The following is a 15,298-nucleotide window of genomic DNA, read 5'->3' on the forward strand; positions in this document are numbered from 1 at the left end:
TATTGTGGGTGTTTTTTTTTTAATAATGGACAATTGGGAAACTAAATATTTTTTTGTTTTAAGAATTTTTCGACAGTAGTACCGTTGTAAATATAGAATTGTCGTTCTATTCGCAAGATCTGTTCCTTCAAAGACAAACATACTAAAATATCAGGTATTCAGGATTAAGCTACATTTCACCAACTAAAACATATGAACGAGAACTAATTAAACTTTGAATATAACGATGCAATGTTACAGTACGCTATAGCACACAACAACATAGAGCTCTGGTACCGACCATAAGCTTTTCACAATTTCCTCAGTTATTTTAAACGACGATCTCGTATACTTCAATGAGAGATGGAAATGGACAAATTTGATGCAGGTAAAAGCAACCATAAAACGTGCAATTCACCCACGAAGTTTTCTGTAAATTTAACTAACCTAACCCTTCTTAAAAGCTTTGTAAAAGGATTCGTTTTCAATGTTGATTTTTTGTTTGTAGATGCTTCAGGAGAAGGTTTACATTTTTCTACTATTTGTTCGGCTTCCGTGGTTTCATTTACCGGCACATTAGCGTTTATCCGTCTCAAATGTTGAGGTCTGTAATTTCTTGGGATCAGTTTGTACATTAGCTGGTTATATGACCAGCTTTATCACACTTAAGACAAGTTTGGTCGTCATCGATAAGAGAGATGCGGTAATTTGTGTCATCTTGTTTTACTACCAAAGATGAGGATAAATCTATCGTTTCATAGGGCGTGATTAGATTTAAATTTTGAGTTTTTCCTACAGACGACAAAGCGCTAATCGAAATTTGTTATAATATAAAAAATTGGTCTAAAGAGTTTAGACAGTACTTCCCTCGCTGTCGGAAACGTGACGACTGCATGCCTATTATGTTTTTTTTTCGCAGTGGATTTCAAAGAATTCGGTTTTGTAGTTCCTGAGTAAATCAATAAAATAAATTTACGCATTCATTAATTTTTTTGAGTCACCCTGTATATGCAAATCCAAAAAAAAAATCAATGGAGTGATAAATCACAAGTACAGACTCATCATATTTTGTACAGTTTAGATAGGATTTATTCGGCAAACTTTCGAGCTGACATCATCAATTTTTTGGAGGGGATAAGCAAATGTATTTTGACTAAACATTTATTATGCTCTTTATAACCTTAAAACATCTGCAAGATTTCAAAGCATTCGGTTTTGTAGTTTCTGAGTAAATCAGTAAAATAAATTTACGCTTCCATTAATTTTTTTGAATCACCCTGTATATGCAAATCCAAAAAATATGAATGGAGTGATAGATCACAAGTACAGACTGATCATATTTTGTACATTTTAGATATGATTTATTCGGCAAACTTTCGAGCTGATGTCATCAAGTTTTTGGAGGGGATAAGCAAATATATTTTGACTAAACATTTATTATGCTCTTTATGACCTTAAAACATCTGCAAGATTTCAGAGCATTCGGTTTTGTAGTTCCTGATTAAATCAATAAAATATATTTACGCATTCATTAATTTTTTTGAGTCACCCTGTATATGCAAATCCAAAAAATATGAATGGAGTGATAAATTACAACTACAGACTCATCATATTTTTACAGTTTAGATAGGATTTATTCGGCAAACTTTCGAGCTGACGTCATCAATTTTTTGGAGGGGATAAGCAAATATATTTTGACTAAACATTTATTATGCTCTATATAACCTTAAAACATCTGCAAGATTTCAAAGCATTCGGTTTTGTAGTTTCTGAGTAAATCAGTAAAATAAATTTACGCATTCATTAATTTTTTTGAGTCACCCTGTATATGCAAATCCAAAAAATATGAATGGAGTGATAGATCACAAGTACAGACTCATCATATTTTGTACATTTTAGATATGATTTATTCCACAAACTTTTGAGCTGACGTCATCAAGTTTTTGGAGGGGATAAGCAAATATTTTTTGACTAAAGATTTATGATGCTCTTTATAGCCTTAAAACATCTGCAACATTTCAAAGCATTCTGGTTAGCAGATTAAAAATTAAATTTCAAAATGTTGTTTTATAATTTTGATTTTTTTTCCAAAAATCTGGACGTTTCGGGTGAAAAGTCGATTCAGAGTTGTAAACTACATGTGTAGGACTATGTTATTTTATACAATTGAAAACCCATTTACTATGTACAATTTTGAAGTGACGTCATCGCATTAGTGGTGGGGATGATTAGACAAATTTTAGTTAGCGTTTTACCATCTACATGATATTCTTAATATAAGTACAAAATTTCACAACAATCGGTCGAGTACTTTCGGAGATTATCTGTCTAATAAAAATCCGGGACGGCAGACGGACAGACGGACAGACGGACAGACGGACGGACAGACGGACAGACAGACGGAAATGGGAGACCTATTTCTTCGTCTTCTAGGGGTCATGAAAGATCGAGAAAACGTAAAAGTAGAGAGTCGGCCGACGGACTCGATTACAATACTTCCTTTGCTTACGCTCGGGAAGTAAAAATTAACGACTCATCTGAAAGGACGAAAATTTATGTCCAGTTAAGCTCTTTTATTACGCATGCGGGTTTACCTTAAACAAGATTAAATTTTTATTATCAAAACGTCAAATAAATGTGCCTCCAGATGAAGTTTTGTTTGTCTTTTAGATATATACATAGTTCTATTTTTAAAAACGAAAAAAAAATTGGTTTTAACTTACAGGGGATCTCATAAAAACAAATACAGTTTGTATAAACAAATTTTACTGTTTATGTAAGAAAACTGATTGTTTGAAATTTTTAATATGACCTACTCACTAAACTGATCTGCTACTAACCGAACAACATTAAAAAAGATTGTTGGCATCTCCTTTAAAAGGTGTTAAATGCTAGTAATACAACGAAAATACAATGCATTCACGACCTTTTCACATCTCAGCAAGCTCTGGAAATCTAGTAACTTGGTTAGTAACTAATCAACATTAGTAATCTAAAATTTCTTGAGAATGACTGACTTTGTTTATGTCGATTTAGGTTGTCACGTTGTTAGGTTATAAGTTGTATCAAAAACCTAACCACTGTTTGCCAGCTTAAATATCAACAAAAAATTTTATTATTAAACTAATTAAATAAACATTCAGAACTTGATAACTTTACTGAATACTTATACATATAATACTTTCAAATTATTACTTCCCGAGTGTTAGCTAAGGAAGTATAGTAATCGAGTCCATCGGATGAGTGACCACTTTTATGTTTTCTCAACGTTTGATGTCCACTACCAGTGTTGGGGACAGATACTTTTAAAAGTAGCTAGATATAGATATAGATATATGTATCTAGATACAGATATATGAAAACAGATACTTTTTGAAGCTTTGGCGAATAAAATAACTGAAAACATGTTTATGTATTTTTTCATGTATTGTTTAATGAATTTTTTAAAATTAACAACATTTCGAACGTATTGTCACCTAAATTATTTCTTCTTGGTGTCAGAATTTGGTTTCCGCTACTAAACACCCGTTCCACAGGTGCATAAGAAGGGATTGTGGTATTACATTTAAAAAATAAACATTTTACTGTAGCATAGTTATTCAAGACTGAAAAATCTTTTCTTTTTTTCTGCAAATAGGCCATCGCTTCCCTGTTTGATGTGTCGCAAATTGTACAATATTTATTACGTACGCTTAAAAAGAATATTTTTTTGTTTTTATTCCCATACTAGAGTGTCCAAATTGTGTTTGAGTATATCTAATAATTATTTCCAGCATTAAAATTAATATTTCAAAAGAATACCGAAAATGATTATTCTGTGCTGAAGGTCTGTTGTCGGCAACCTGTCATAAATTATTATTCTTCAATATGGACTTACGATATTTTTATGACCATGTCCGATAATCGTCTATCCCGATGCGATTTTTCGGAAGAATCGCTGGTTCCATTTAAGGCAAAATAAGTAAAATTTCTTAGAAAGGTATTTAAACCCCTTATAGGATCAAAGGCTGCCTGGCAGGCCGGAATCAGCAGAGTGCAACTTTAAATTTTTAGATTTTTGTTGAAACTCATTTTATTTTAATCTCGTTTCACGATTTCTGAGAATATATCACGATACATTATTCTACCGAGGGTTGTAAAAATATTAATTTTATTGCCCAAGATTTACACTTAAACATAATCGGCACATTCTAGGGCAAAACGGACCTTCCAAGCCCGCCTCGCGTTAGGTCCAACAATGAAAAAGTGAAAAAGTGAAGATATGACACATGTGGCAACAGGAAAATATCCTACATTTGTCTGAAAAATAAAGGTATAAAACAGCAACAAATATACGATTTATGCGAGAGAAATGTATGTATTGAACATTCCATTAGTCGATTACAGAACTAATTTGTGCTAATTGAAAAAAATTCCTATATACCTTAAACAAATATTTTTACTATTACAATTACTCTTATTTAATAACACAAATACAACCAGCGGACCTACCGGACCCGGGTTGCTCTGGTACACAGATAAAATGGATTGCCCCGATAAGCGTAAAACGCAGTGAATAGTGAATTGTGGTTTATGGTTTTTAAAATACCATCTGACCATGGCTTAGATTTATTACCCCTCGAGATTATATTTAAAGATGTATAAGTACTAAAGGCTACAATATAGGAAATGATGGTATTTAAAATATGAAAATTTCCATGACAGAACACTATTAGTGGACCTCTTACCTCTATTTTTGTTCATGTGACCAAAATCAACAACATGAAGTATCAAAAATTACTAGTAGTATAACTAAACTAATAACACTGAAAAAAAATTGGTCTAAAGAGTTTAGACAGTACTTCCCTCGCTGTCGGAAACTTGACGACTGCATGCCTATTGTGTTTTTTTTCTCATTACATTTATGTAGTGGGAATTTAAAAAAAAATTGTGATGACGTCATCAACATTTTTGCAAGGACACGTATCTCAGTTGGGATAGATGTAGTGTAATACTAAGAATAAAATTATTGTATTTCCAAATTTTTGGGGAAAATGAATTGGGTCGTTTTGAATATTGATTTCTTATAATCAATCTTCTTCTTGAAGTGCCTATCCTCTGTGGATGTCGGCTATCACATTTGCCCACATTACTCTATTTACCGCCGCTCTAAATAGTGCCATTGAGGTCAATCCGGTCCATGATCTTAAATTTCGCAGCCACGATATTCTTCTGCGTCCTGCTGTTCTATGACCTTCTATTTTGCCTTGCAGTATTAGCTGTAAGACGCGGTATTTTTCCCCTCTCATTATGTGACCGAAGTATTCCAATTTCCTGTATTTAATAGTTGTTAGGAAGTTCAGTTTTTCATGAATTCTCTGCAAAATGGTTTCGTTTGACACGTGATGGGTCCAGGATACTCTTAGCATGCGGCGGTAGCACCACATCTCAAACGCGTCTACACGTTTGCACGATGCATCAGTGAGCGTCCATGCTTCCGCTCCATATAGGAGAGTTGGTAGTATATAGCTGTTTAGTATCCTAATTCTGGTTTTTATGTTAAGTTGTAGGTTGCATAATACATTGCGCATTTTGTTGAATGTGGCTCTTGCTGTTTCTATTCGATGTTTTATTTCTCGTGAGTGGTCCCAGTCTTCATTCAGAATGCATCCCAGGTATGTTACAGAGTCGACTATCTTGAGAACTGTGTTGTTAGCGGTAATTTGTGGATTATGGGTATTATTTTTACTGATGATTAGTATATGCGTTTTTTTGGTGTTCAATTTCATCTCGTATATGTTACATGCATTAACTACACGGTCTATGAGTCTTTGAAGTCCTTCGGCGCTGTCAGCTAAGAGGACGGTGTCGTCCGCGTATCTGAGATTGTTTACTATTTCCCCGTTTATTATAAGACCATCATCTGTGTTTTCCAATGCTTCTCTGAAAAGTTGTTCTGAGTACACATTAAACAAGAGAGGCGATAATATGCATCCCTGCCGTACTCCTCTTCTTACGTTAAATGATTCTGATACCTCATTATTTATTCGTATTGTGGCTTTTTGTTCTTTATATAAGTTTGTTATAATTTTTATGTCTCTCTCGTCAATGCCTGATTCTCGTAGAGTTGATATGAGTTTGGTGTGTTTAACTTTATCAAAAGCCTTTTCGAAGTCTATAAAGCATGCGAATACATCTGCATTGACGTCACGGGCACGTTGAATCAGAACCTGTATGGAGAACAGCGCCTCCCTGGTACCTAGACCTTTCCTGAAGCCGAATTGGGTATCACTTATGCTTGAGTCAAGTTTTTTATATATGCGTGCTTGTATAATATTAAGGAACACTTTTAGCGGGTGGCTCATTAAGCTGATTATTCTGTGTTCGCAGCATTTGGTGGCATTATTCTTTTTTGGGATTGGAATAAAGGTTGATGTTAACCAATCGTTTGGTATTTTTCCTGTTGTGTATATTTTGTTGAAGAGTATTGTCAACAGTTGTATTTGCTCTGATCCCAATAATTTCAAAATTTCACCGTATATTTGATCTGGTCCGGGGCTCTTGTTGTTTTTTAGTCTTTTTATAGATGATTCTACTTCTTCTTGTGTTATTGCTGGTCCTTCTTCTGTGTTTGTGTTTGTCATGATGTCGGTATTTTCGTCTCCAAACAGTTCTTCCATATATTCCTTCCATCTTGCGAGTTTTTCTTTTGTTTCACTAATACAGTTATTATCTGAGTCCAGCAATATTCCATTAATTTTCCTTCTCTGTGTTCCTGTTGTTTCTTTGATTTTTTTGTGTAGGTTAAAAGTGTCATGTTTGGCTTGTAGAATCTCCATTTCGTCACATTTCTCCTGCATCCATCTCTCTTTAGCCTCTTTGATTGCGTGTAATATTCTTCTGTGTAGCTCTTTATATTTATCATTATTCTTGTTCCGATGTTGTCTTCTTTCTTCCATCAGTTCGAGAATTGTATTTGTCATCCATTCCTGTTTTTTAATTCTTTTGTCGGGTTTTAGTTCTTTTTCCGCAACAGATGTTAACGATGACTTTATTTTGTCCCATAAATCTTCTAGTTCCAGGTCAGATGCGTTCTTTTCGGAAATTGTTTTGAGTTCAGTATTTATCCTGTCCTTTGTTTGTTGAAACACGGTATGTTGTTTTAGTTTTTGCATGTCAGCTCCTCGTAATGGTCTTCCTTTGCCAACCTTCTTTAGTCGGAGTTTAGTACGTGCTAGTAATAGGTTGTGGTCCGATGGTATGTCTGCTCCTGGGTATGTTTTGCAAGAAGTTACTGCGTTTCGGTATTTTTTGTTTATCATTATAAAATCAATCTGGTTTCTTACGATTCTGTCGTTGCTGTCTGTAGGAGCTCTCCAGGTATATAGCCTTCTGGGAGGTAGTTTGAAGAAGGTATTCAGAATGGTGAAGTTCATTTCTTGACAAAATTCTATTAAACGTTCACCCCTTTCGTTTCTTGTTCCTAGTCCGAAATCTCCTACCACATCTTCTATTTTTCCCAGCCCAATTTTGGCATTCATGTCGCCTAAAATGATGTTAACTTCTTCTTTTTTCGTATGTTTAGTTGCTATTCTTATTTCTTCATAAAATTCTTCGATTTCTTGTTCATTACTGTTAGCTGTTGGTGCGTATACTTGTATGATATTTGTGTCGAAAGGGTTTGATTTGATTTTGACCAATGCTACCCTGCTTGAAATGGGGATAAATCCTTTTATACTTTTGTTGGTTTGGTCATTTAGAATTACTGCTACGCCATTTTTGTTTTTGGTAGTATTGTCTCCGGAAAAGTATATGTGATGTTCATTAATGGTGCATTGACCTGAATTTGGCCATCTTGTTTCACTGCATCCTAGTATGTCGATTTGAAGTCGTTTTGCTTCTTTTATTATGTTCGCTGCTTTTCCAGGTTGATACATACTTTTCACATTCCATGTGCCAATTCTTTTTTCCTTGTGAATCTTAAAATCATTTTTGTTTTTATTGGGTAACCGGGGGATTCTTCGCACCCTCTCCCCATCTAAGGGGTGCCCGGGACTGAGGAGTAATAAAATATATAATAAATAATAAAATAACGAAACAATTTACTCACGTATACGGCGCCGGCGTCGGTGTGTAACATCTAGAGAGCGGATTTCTGTCGGGCTAGGCAAGGCCAAACTCGGTACGGCTCGTACGGGATGCGAATTCATTGCTGTTGCGGACTGCACTTCGTTTATTTGAGATTAGAATAACGTTGTTTCGTTGCACTCTGCTGTTAATTCCCGTTCTCATTTACTTAGCCGTTTGATTAATAAATCGTTAATTATATTTATGGAATTAGTACCGATTAAACGTGACGTAGCCCGACAAAAATCCGCTGTCTAGTATTATGAAAGGCAACTGAAAATCGTTTATGTATAAACATTCTTAATTTAAGATGACAAGCGTAACAACATACGTGAGAGTCAAACAGAGAAACTGTAAACAAAACGACCATCGGTTTTATTGCTTCGACTTCCGCTTATTATATAAAACATTGGGTTTTATTTTAATTCTTGTTGTTGAAATTCACAATTGGTTGATTATAAACATGTCTATTCCACATTCGCGAAACCAAGTGAGCGCATAAAACAAATGCAGGTCTGTAATGTTAAAGTCGATGTAAATAAGCGTGCTACCCTTATGTTTCAACCGAGTTTTTCCTTTAACAAATTTTGTGTCTACCAAATTGGGTTGGTTGGGGTGTAATACTAATAATAAGTGTTGCCTTTAATTTAATCAATAAAATAAATTGACTTCATTAATTTTTTTGAACCACCTCTTAAGAAAATCTAAAAAATATGAATGGAATGATAAATCACAAGTACAAACTCATCATATTTTTTGCATTTTAGATAGGATTTATTCAGCAAAATTTAAGGGTGACGTCATCAATTTTTTAGGAGGGATGAACAAATACATTTTGAACAAAAGTTTACCATGCTTATAATAACTTTAAAATATTCCCAAGATTTCAAAGCATTCGGTTTTGTAATTCCTGATTAAATCGATAAAATATATTCACGCCTTCATTAATTTTTTTGAGTCACCCTGCATATGCAAATCCAAAAATATGAATGGAATGATAAATCACAAGTACAGACTCATCATATTTTTACAGTTTAGATAGGATTTATTCGGCAAACTTTCGAGCTGACGTCATCAATTTTTTGGAGGGGATAAGCAAATATATTTTGACTAAAAATTTATTATGCTCTTTATAAATTTAAAACATCTGCAAGATTTCAAATCATTCGGTTTTGTAGTTCCTGATTAAATCAATAAAATAAATTTACGCATTCATTAATTTGTTTGAGTCACCCTGTATATGCAAATCGAAAAAATTTGAATGGAATGATAAATCACAAGTACAGACTCATCATATTTTGTACATTTTAGATAGGATTTATTCAGCAAAATTTTGTGGTGACGTCATAAATTTTTTAGGGGGGACGACCAAATACATTTTGCTCAAAAATTTACCATGCTTATGATAATTTTAAAATATCTTCAAGATTTCGAACCATTCGGTTTTGTAGTTCCTGAGTAAATCAGTAAAATAAATTTACGCTTTCATTTATTTTCTTGAATCACTCTGTATACGCAAATCCAAAAAATATGAATGGAGTGATAGATCACAAGTACAGACTGATCATATTTTGTACATTTTAGATATGATTTATTCGGCAAATTTTCGAGCTGACGTCATCAAGTTTTTGGAGGGGATAAGCAACTATATTTTTACTAAACATTTATTATGCTCTTTATAACCTTAAAACATCTGCAAGATTTCAAAGCATTCGGTTTTGTAGTTTCTGAGTAAATCAGTAAAATAAATTTACGCATTCATTAATTTTTTTGAGTCATCCTGTATATGCAAATCCAAAAAATATGAATGGAGTGATAGATCACAAGTACAGACTCATCATATTTTGTACATTTTAGATATGATTTATTCCACAAACTTTTGAGCTGACGTCATCAAGTTTTTGGAGGGGATAAGCAAATATTTTTTGGCTAAAGATTTATGATGCTCTTTATAGCCTTAAAACATCTGCAACATTTCAAAGCATTCTGGTTAGCAGATTAAAAATTAAATTTCAAAATGTTGTTTTATAATTTTGATTTTTTTTCCAAAAATCTGGACGTTTCGGGTGAAAAGTCGATTCAGAGTTGTAAACTACATGTGTAGGACTATGTTATTTTATACAATTGAAAACCCATTTACTATGTACAATTTTGAAGTGACGTCATCGCATTAGTGGTGGGGATGATTAGACAAATTTTGGTTAGCGTTTTACCATCTACATGATATTCTTAATATAAGTACAAAATTTCACAACAATCGGTCGAGTACTTTTGGAGATTATCTGTCTAATAAAAATCCGGGACGGCAGACGGACAGACGGACGGACAGACGGACGGACAGACGGACAGACGGACAGACGGACAGACGGACAGACAGACGGAAATGGGAGACCTATTTCTTCGTCTTCTAGGGGTCATGAAAGATCGAGAAAACGTAAAAGTAGAGAGTCGGCCGACGGACTCGACTACAATACTTCCTTTGCTTACGCTCGGGAAGTAAAAATTGAAATAAAAAAATTTATCTGTATCTGCGCCATTAATTTTGTGTCTAGATATAGATATTTTGTGCTTAAATTCGATTTTATCTAGATACAGATACTAGATACCCAAAAATGTATCTAGATGCTTTATTTAGATACAAGTATCTAAATACTGCCCAACACTGTCCACTACAGTAGAAAAAAATAGTTTTCCGTTTCCGTCTGTCTGTCTGTCTGTCTGTTTGTCTGTTATTTTTATTAGACACGTAATCTCCGAAACTCATCATGTAGATGGTTAAATGCTAACCAAAATTTCGTTAATCATCCCCACTAAAAATTTGATGACGTCGTTATACAAAAATCTACTCCTATACTTGTAATGTACGAATCCGCTTTCAGTTTTTCCACTAAACGTTCAAATTTTCGCAAAAACATTTGCAAGGTATAACAACGTTATATTAACAACACGAGATGTAAGTTCATGGCGCAGTGGCTTTATAGGGGAGAACAGTGACCTGCGGTCGTGGAATCGATGCCAAACTTGGCCCTTTACTTTTTTTTTTCTTGCATTGGTAATACGCTCTGACTACTTTTACTAGTAGTATCCATGTTGATGACGTCATCACATATTTTTTATTGGTCAAATTAAGAACGAGTCACCCCATTTTCTCGAAAATATGTAGAATACGCAGGTCTTTATATAATAATGATAAAATAAGAATTCTAATATTCAGAACATTTTGTTCGATTGTGGTTTAATTAATTATTTTGCTCCTCTGTTTTGAGAAGGTAAATTTATTCAAATCAAACTAATTTCTACGTGACATTCTTTCTATGTATGAACATAATTAAACTCTTGACCTTCAGACTGCTAGTACCTAGTGCTGAAGGACATTTTATCCCGTTAGTTATGTGCTTTAAATATATTTTACATTGTCCATTCGGCGTAGGGGCTGCGGGGGTGTTATTTATTCCGCGAAAAATATCTTACAAGTTGGACAACCTGCTAACAACAACAACAAAGAAACTGGGATATCGATTAGTAAATTTGATACAGAGTGATTCTATGATTTCTATGCTGCCAGTGTCGGCGTTCAAAATTTCGGCTGTAAAATTGACTGCAACTGAATTATAAATAAATGATAACCCTATTTGACTAAGCATTAAAAAATAAGATATTCTCTGCAACATAAGCAACAAGATTATTGATGTTGATTTTTACGGAAAACCCACAAAATAGTTCTTGTAGAGGGTGTGAACCACCAATGAAACTAGACATTAATCAACAATATCATCCTAACCATCCTAACTAAGGCTTGAGAAATAAAGCGTTTTGTCAAATTACAAAAAAAAAACTAAAATTATCGAGTCGATTCAATTTTATTTTCCAACAGTTATTAAAATTACTAAAGTCAACTTTTTATTATAGATTTAAAAGAACATGTGAGATTATGTTTTGAAATAAAAATCCAGAATAATTTTTCAGTAATCAGTCTAAAATCGCACTTTTTATGGGATCAAGCCATTAAAACCTGCAATTCAATTTGGTTTATATAGAGCCTGTACCAAATTTAATGTGCAACTGATGGTTAGTTTAAACACCGTAAATTATTTGGGTTCGAGTCCGTCGGCCGACTCTCTACTTTTACGTTTTCTCGATCTTTCATGACCCCTAGAAGACGAAGAAATAGGTCTCCCATTTCCGTCTGTCTATCCGTCTGTCCGTCTGTCCGTCTGTCCGTCTGTCCGTCTGTCCGTCCGTCTGTCCGTCCGTCTGTCCGTCTGTCCGTCTGCCGTCTCGGATTTTTATTAGACAGATAATCTCCGAAAGTACTCGACCGATTGTTGTGAAATTTTGTACTTATATTAAGAATATCATGTAGATGGTAAAACGCTAACCAAAATTTGTCTAATCATCCCCACCACTAATGCGATGACGTCACTTCAAAATTGTACATAGTAAATGGGTTTTCAATTGTATAAAACAACATAGTCCTACACATGTAGTTTACAACTCTGAATCGACTTTTCACCCGAAACGTCCAGATTTTTGGAAAAAAAATCAAAATTATAAAACAACATTTTGAAATTTAATTTTTAATCTGCTAACCAGAATGCTTTGAAATGTTGCAGATGTTTTAAGGCTATAAAGAGCATCATAAATCTTTAGTCAAAAAATATTTGCTTATCCCCTCCAAAAACTTGATGACGTCAGCTCAAAAGTTTGTGGAATAAATCATATCTAAAATGTACAAAATATGATGAGTCTGTACTTGTGATCTATCACTCCATTCATATTTTTTGGATTTGCATATACAGGGTGACTCAAAAAAATTAATGAATGCGTAAATATATTTTATTGATTTAATCAGGAACTACAAAACCGAATGCTCTGAAATCTTGCAGATGTTTTAAGGTCATAAAGAGCATAATAAATGTTTAGTCAAAATATATTTGCTTATCCCCTCCAAAAACTTGATGACGTCAGCTCGAAAGTTTGCCGAATAAATCATATCTAAAATGTACAAAATATGATGAGCCTGTACTTGTCATTTATCACTCCATTCATATTTTTTGGATTTGCATATACAGAGTGACTCAAAAAAATTAATGAATGCGTAAATATATTTTATTGATTTAATCAGCAACTACAAAACGGAATGCTCTGACATCTTGCAGATGTTTTAAGGTTATAAAGAGCTTAATAAATGTTTAGTCAAAATATATTTGCTTATCCCCTCCAAAAACTTGATGACGTCAGCTCGAAAATTTGCCGAATAAATCATATCTAAAATGTACAAAATATGATCAGTCTGTACTTGTGATCTATCACTCCATTCATATTTTTTGGATTTGCATATACAGAGTGATTCAAGAAAATAAATGAAAGCGTAAATTTATTTTACTGATTTACTCAGGAACTACAAAACCGAATGCTTCGAAATCTTGAAGATATTTTAAAATTATCATAAGCATGGTAAATTTTTGAGCAAAATGTATCTGGTCGTCCCCCCTAAAAAATTTATGACGTCACCACAAAATTTTGCTGAATAAATCCTATCTAAAATGTACAAAATATGATGAGTCTGTACTTGTCATTTATCATTCCATTCATATTTTTGGATTTGCATATGCAGGGTGACTCAAAAAAATTAATGAAGGCGTGAATTTATTTTATCGATTTAATCAGGAATTACAAAACCGAATGCTTTGAAATCTTGGGAATATTTTAAAGTTATTATAAGCATGGCAAACTTTTATTCAAAATGTATTTGTTCATCCCTCCTAAAAAAATTGATGACGTCACCCTTAAATTTTGCTGAATAAATCCTATCTAAAATGCAAAAAGTATGATGAGTTTGTACTTGTGATTTATCATTCCATTCATATTTTTTAGATTTTCTTAAGAGGTGGTTCAAAAAAATTAATGAAGTCAATTTATTTTATTGATTAAATTAAAGACAACACTTATTATTAGTACTACACCCCAACCAACCCAATTTGGTAGACACAAAATTTGTTAAAGGAAAAACTCGGTTGAAACATAAGGGTAGCACGCTTATTTACATCGACTTTAACATTACAGACCTGCAATTGTTTTATGCGCTCACTTGGTTCCGCGAATGTGAAATAGACATGTTTATAATCAACCAATTGTGAATTTCACCGTCAAGAATTTAAATAAAACTCAATGTTTTATATAATAAGCGGAAGTCGAAGCAATAAAACCGATGGTCGTTTTGTTTACAGTTTCTCTGTTTGACTCTCACGTATGCTGTTACGCCTGTCATCTTAAATTAAGAATGTTTATACATACACGATTTTCAGTTGCCTCTGATACGTATACGTGAGTAAATTGTTTCGTTATTTTATTGATTATTACAAATCAATATTCAAAACGACCCAATTCATTTTCCCGAAAATTTGAGAATATAATAATTTTATTCTTAGTATTACACTAGATCTATCCATCTATCCCAACTGATATACGTGTCGTTGCAAAAATGTTGCTGACGTCATCGCATTTTTTTTTAAATTCCCACTACAAAAATGTAATGAGAAAAAAAAACACACGCAGTTGTCAAGTTTCCGACAGCGAGAGAAGTACTGTCTAAACTCTTTAGACCAATTTTTTAATATAAGAACTACAATTATTAATGTGAAATCATGATGTAATGCTAAAGATTATTTCATGAAAAGCAGTATCACCTTGAAATAATTGTTATTGTTAGTGTAACATTATTAGGTTAACTAAATAAAAATTCTTTTTTTATGAAACACGAGTAGTCTGCTTCCCTCAAGCATTTATGCAGTAAATACTATACAATGCTAGACAACCAAAGAAATGAGCTGTACTCATGGGACCAAAGGAGGGAGAGGCTTTAATAATTCTTTAGTAGTGAAATGCAGTGATCTACATGTGTTTAAACATTCATATCCGTATTACTTGTTCACTGTTGTCGATAAATGTTCTTTACTTCTCAATATTATTAGTAACATGATTACAAACTATAACCTCAATTACTGCGTTATCGTCACATTATCGTATTTCGCTATATGAATGAAAAAACTCTATCTACTGCTCTCTTCTTAATGTGGCATTAAATATTAAACACCTTTACCTTGTTGTCCCGATTTCATTCTAACCTGCCCTTAAATCCTTATTCTAAACTGCAAAATCATTTAAACTTCCACTCTGGCAAACATAAAGAATTCGAAATAGAATTCACCAG

This window comes from Zophobas morio, unplaced genomic scaffold (genome assembly GCF_036711695.1).
Source record: "Zophobas morio isolate AGI-343-1 ecotype UQ-CSIRO unplaced genomic scaffold, CSIRO_AGI_Zmor_V1 ptg000046l, whole genome shotgun sequence".
Lineage (NCBI taxonomy): Eukaryota > Metazoa > Arthropoda > Insecta > Coleoptera > Tenebrionidae > Zophobas > Zophobas morio.